Source organism: Scomber scombrus, chromosome 12, assembly GCF_963691925.1.
Source record: "Scomber scombrus chromosome 12, fScoSco1.1, whole genome shotgun sequence".
Classification (NCBI taxonomy): domain Eukaryota; kingdom Metazoa; phylum Chordata; class Actinopteri; order Scombriformes; family Scombridae; genus Scomber; species Scomber scombrus.
Window position 1 is genome coordinate 2689304 of NC_084981.1, and position 6223 is coordinate 2695526.

The 6223-nt window shown below is 38.4% G+C and overlaps 1 protein-coding gene across 1 annotated transcript in view; it reads left to right on the forward strand.

The window, feature by feature from the left end:
- Window positions 1-299, forward strand: part of birc6 (baculoviral IAP repeat containing 6) — a gene marked incomplete in the record, with an annotated part of 114724 nt that extends 114425 nt beyond the window's left edge. The window contains 1 exon segment of the mRNA XM_062429848.1: window positions 166-299.
- Window positions 300-6223: the final 5924 nt, after the last annotated feature.

The window sequence follows — 6223 nt, forward strand, 5'->3', positions numbered from 1 at the left end:
TCTGAGATTCAGATAAGATTATCTGTCAGATCAGAGCGGGAATATGTCATTTTGAGAAGCTTGTGCAATGTGTATGTGTGTATTCTGTGCGTGTGAGCTACTAACCCCCACCCCCCCCTCCCCCTCCCTCTCTCTTCCTCCTCCTCCCCAAGTGAGATACAAAGACTGTGATGTGCCTTTGATCTACACCATACCACCAAATACTCCAACAGAGTACCTTTACTGATTTCTTTTGCTATTTCTACAAAAAAAAATTAAGAATTCTGCTCCGTCTGACACAAAAACAAGCTTTGATCTTCTTCTTTTTTATTATATATATTATATTATTATTATATTATTATATGTTGAACTCCAGTGAACAAAAAAAAAAGAAAGAAAATGCACTTTCATATTTTACTCACTCCTTAGAACAGTCACATACTCCTTTTGCTAGGACTTGATAAATGGAGCTTGAAAGTATGGATCGATTGTGCGAATGCTTCTTTCTGCGTTTTTTGTTTTTGTTTTTTTATACAGGATGAACAAGAAGGAGAGAAAAGCCACGAAAAGAGCCGGAGACACTCAACAGCTGAGCAGAGATGCAGCCGATACATTAGCTGTCCATTACGGCGGGAAACGCTGTTGATCAAAGGAGGAAAAAAAACTGCAACTTTATAATTTTGTGTCATGTTCACAGCGGTGTAAATATCAGCTTTTTCTACTATTTCACTAAGAAAGTAAAACCCTTAAAAAATGACTTCAAATCTGAAGTATTTCTCTATGACGTCTAATATTCACGACGAAATAAAGTCACGGGTGTTTATTTATTAAGAGTTTAACACTTAAAACAATCTAATGCGTGAGGATGGGGGATGAGCAGGTTTGAGTTACATCACATTTTTTGTCACATTTCACTAAACCTCCAATGGGTGCATGGATGGAGTTCACATGACTTACTTTTAAATGTACTTCAACCCAGTGAAAAAATGGGTGTAATAACCAAAACAGACAAATAATAGAAAGTAAGAGCAACAAAAATCTCATCTATACAAAGTGAGCAAAATAACAAGCACACAAAAGACAGGTGATATTAATATACAATTAAAATGTTTCAATAAATAAGCAGAAATAAAATGACGTGCAGAGAGCTATTGAATAAAATAATCAGTATATGTAATGTGTATGTTTAATTAGATAAATACTGTATTGATCCTTCTCAACAAATGACTTGATAACTATCCACAGGGGAAAATAAATAATTACCAAAATATCCAACATTGTATGAATAAAACAAAAACAAAAATATATATAATAAAAATATCTAAAAGATATAAAAACACCTAAAAACTCAAAAATACAAATAATTGTGTAGATGTGACAAGTTGGTGGTTCATGGATGTGTAATATAAGATTATAGATTTCACATGAATATAAGGTGTATTAACATGGGTGGGATAAAGTGGGGGTCTTGGGCTAACTGCACACCATCACTTGTTTAAAGGAGCTGACTGACAAAAAAATAATCATTTTCAGTTTTATGTTTTTTCCAGTTTAAGAAGAGAGCCGTTCCAGACTCAGCAGAAATACAAATGATTGAGTTTATATTTGTCCTCAACAGAAACTTCACTAACTGTGTCACAGGTATTTCCCACATCTACAGTTGCTCCCAAAATGATGGTTTAAGAAGGATAAACTGTTTCAATCTGGAACAAAGTGCTGGAGAAGAATGTTCTAGAGAGTGTGCTCAAATATTACAGTTCTGTGGACGAACATAGATGCCTGTACCAAAATGTCTATAAAGCATCCACTAACACTTTAGTTAGAAAAGAGCAGCATGGCCCTTTACAGCTCAGGAGGAATGGGGAGGGGGGGAAGAGATAGATGAGGCACATCTGTGAGTTGAGGGAGGGGAAGAGTAGACATAGACAGCATGGAGGAGAAGAGAGAGAGAGAGAGGTGAGAGTGAGCAGGAGCTGTTCTATAGATGTAAACCCTGGAGTGCTGAGAGGACAGGTGGCTGTCTGTCACTCAGAAGCTGGATCCTTAAGTAAATAGTTCACCGTCCCTGCTGCAGCTCTCCAGCTTCAGATCCTGCTCTCATCTGACACATCATTTACCATGTGACAACACCAATCGATGAAAATATTTACTTCAATATTTTCAAAGGGGAACTGGACTATTTTGCATTTCCTGAAGGAAATACATGTGAGTGCTGGAGGCTGGAATGTGTACTGATGCTATGAACAATTAATGAATTCAGGCACAGAAAAAACTATTAAGTTTTAACAAACATCTGCTCAGTGAGCTGCACAGCTTGATGTTGAAATAATAATGTTTATGACACAGTGTGTGTGGGAGAAGTTATGTGCTGCAGATTTTTCTCTAATAATAAGTAGAGAATGTATTTTGTGTAAAAAAAAAAAAAAAAGTAAAGACAGCAGCGGCCTCAAACTCACAAAGCTCAATCAACAAGAGTCTGAGATGGAAAAAACGAGAGGTAGAATAAGTGCTGCCCGTATGAACAATCAATTACTACACAATTAAATAGAATTGATTTGGGATCCAGGTAGCAGGAAGCTGTGAAGATGTGTGTTATTGCTGAAAGCTGCAATTTATTTGGCTCATTGCTGAAAAAAAACAAACAAACCTGGAAGCTGAAATGTAACAACAGCAGAGCTGGAAGCTAAAAAAAAAAAAAAAAAAACTGAAATGCATGCTGGAACCTGAAATGAACTGCCTGAAAATGTTAAGAGTAAAAAAAAACTTAGTATGAAAAACAGGTGGCTGAGCTGCTTTAATGAATGCTTTGGAATCCTCGATTGCATTGCCCTAAAGACTGAGAGCTGACATGTTTGGTCTAAGAAGCGAAAGAAGTGAAGAGAAAAAAGCTGTGAGATGAGATGAGATGCATTTATCGCCAGCATGTTAACAATAGAGGAAATAAAGAGAAGTTGAAGTGAGAACAGTGACAGGCATTGAGATTGTAATTGGATTGGACAGCAGACGCCACTGAGCATGTGCAGTAACACGCTTCTGTTTACGGCTTCATTAGCTTGTTGTGCAACAGATCACAACATCTGGACTGAAGTATGATTCAGTACAAAGTCAAGAGATTGTGATATGTAGCATAAAGGAAGGAACATGTGACCCGATGCAAGCAGTGTGGCTCATTGGCAGCTTTATATCAGGCTTCACACTTCATTCACAGCACCGGTCAAACCAGTTTCTTCTCAAACAATGCATGCTGGGATGTCTTCTAACATGTTGATTATGTTTCTTTTAGGAACTTTATTTAATAGAGCGGAACAGCCACAGAGAACATCCAGCTGATGCTCGGCGAGGTAACATCAGCACAACTTTTTTTATTTTGGAACAGTTTTTTAACCACTACGGCACATGATGAAGGCTCACTGTCCATTCAAAGCCACACATCTGCTGCTGTATGATGGAGTTTGAAAGCTACTAAGTGGACAGAATGTTCATTATTATATTCATTATTAACAGTGTGTATGAATGAGTGGCTGCGTGTTGGGTTTCTCTCTATTCTCTCTGACACATTATCAAAGAAACTTTAGATTCACAGAGCACACAGTTCACAGTGGCTGATAGCAAACAGCACTTCATGAATACCAAAGAAGTCCAGATGGACTGGGGGGGAGGGGGGGAAGGGCGTTCAGGGATGGTTTATGTAATAATAACTTTGATAAAAGTTTGCAGAATCACTGTGACTCTCCATACTGTAAAATGAATTTAGATTTAGATACAACTCCTATCAGTGAGATAAGACCACAACCAGGACAGACGGGTACCAGTGAGGCTGAGGACAACAGGATGCTGAATGAGAATGTTAACAACTAAATCAGCTGTAGTGAAGATGTCATTTTATTGATTGAGACAGTTTGTGTACTGAGCTGGATTCTAAAAGTAGACTGTAGAGACTCGTGAAGCTCATGGTTGGACACATGCTGCAGGATGATGTTATTTAGATGATCCAGGTTTGGTGTTTGCTTTTTTTTAGAAATGGGTGTAGTAACATTTGAGTGGAGGGATCAAACCACAGCTGTGTGCACTGGATCCAGAGACATACTCATGTCTTAGAGACTTGACCCAGCTAAACCTGAGCTACAACCAAATCTGAGGTCCAAACCAACCTGACAGTACTAGTATTCCTGATTATTCAGCCTCAGTCAAGCACCACTGACACTGTACTGAAGATGTTGGTTAAGAGGATTGTGTCCGGGTTGGACTTCATTAACAGTCAATAGCTACAATATCTTTGTGCATCTACCATATGGACAATATGGGCAAGTGCCCAGGGGCTCTTGAGCAGAGAGGGGCCCTCAATGGTGGGAGAAAAAAAAAGGCTCCATAGAAATATAACACAAGGCGTGACCCATTCTTTTGATGTTGATAGTTAAAGTCACTGTCGGAAACGAAATATGTAGTTATAAGGTTTTATACCTGACAGCAGCATTATCCAATCAGAATAGTATAAAAGTAGTTTCCAGGAAAATAAGTCTCATGATTGACTGTTTTATTTGTCAATTTGATGGCTGGACAAGTGATGATTGGTTAGCAGGCCGCAATGTACTGTAGTCACTTTGTATGGATGAGTGTGAGAGGGAAACATGATCAACTAATGGAATGAGCATGAGTTTCAGTGGTAGTACTACTCCAGCCTCGGCTATGTGAGGCTACTGTACTGTGCTAAATGATAACATCAAAATGCTAACACTAAACAAAACACAAACAGCTGAGGATGATGGGATTATGAGCAGTTTTGCATACATTTGGTAATAAAATATATATTAATAAAAAATAATGGACAAAGTGATCCCGACCCATGCAGCCACAATGAACGACTGAGTTATAAATAATGACAATATAATACTACTGTATATACACTACACATGACTATATACAGTTACATAAATCTCAGAGTTTTATGTCCTGATTGTCATAAATGCATCATAGAAACACCTTTGAATCTTTTCCCATCACAGTCATATGTTGGCTCTGTTGCTGCAGTCAGCAGCTTCGTTGCCTTCGGAAGCAGAAAAGACACACACAAGGAAAACGCGTGTGTGTGTGTGTGTGTGTGTGAGAGTTTCACTTTCAAGATGATGATTCAGTAACTAGAAAAAAAAATCTTCCCCCTGCAGGAGTGAGCTCTCTCTTTCCATTTTCATGTGTGTCACTTCATAAGCAGGTGCATGCAACAACTCCATTTGCACTTTTTGCTTTGCATGTGAACGGATTAAAGAGAGCATTATGTAAACGAGCATGTGATCACGCGTGTCAGGAGAACGGTAGCAGCATCACCCACAACCACGGAGCTCCTTCCAAAAATATCATCTCATAGTTGAGCATGATACATGATAGCACAAAGTTAAACTAAGATACTCTGTTGTACTCTGTAAGAAGCACAGCTATAATGCAAAGCAACAGATCTACCTTGGTTCATGTCTATGCAGTGAGTGAAAAGGGCTGAATGACAATGATTATAGATCAGAGGATTGTGATGATTGATAAATATACTCTCTGCCAATCACATCGCTTTTCATAAATTTGAAACAGCTGAGCCAATCACAGACTGGCAAGAGAAATGATACCATGAATCTACAGCTTGAAGGCAGATAGTTGCTGTTGTAGTGAGTTTGTGACAATGACAATCATAGTTTAAGACAGAATAACAATAATAGCTTGTAGCTATTGCTTTGTTGCTGTGTTGTATGATTGATTCCATCTGATAGTATTTCAAGTACCACTTTTACCAGAAAAGTAAAAAAAAGTGGACATGATACACAAGACTGAACCCTGCAATCTCCTGTGTGTGTGTGTGTGTGTGTGTGTGTGTGTGTGTGTGTGTGTGTGTGTGTGTGTGTGTATGTGTGTGTGTGTGTGTGTGTGTGTGTGTGTGTGTGTGTGTGTGTGTGTGTGTCCTGCTCACAGTAGGGGTTGGAATCACCAGAGGCTCCACCATACGATATTATCACAATACAATACAATATTATTGCGATTTTAAATATACTGCGATATGCTGCGATATATTGCAATTCATTACCTTTTTTCACTTGCAAATTACGTCCCCAAAGAAGAAAAACGTTCATTTGCAATTCCTATAATAAAAGATCGATATTTGTCCATATCGATACAATATCGCCATGCAAAATATCGCGATACTACGCTGTATCGATTTTTCCCCCACCCCTACTGCACAGCTGTAATTAAATGAATCTGCGTT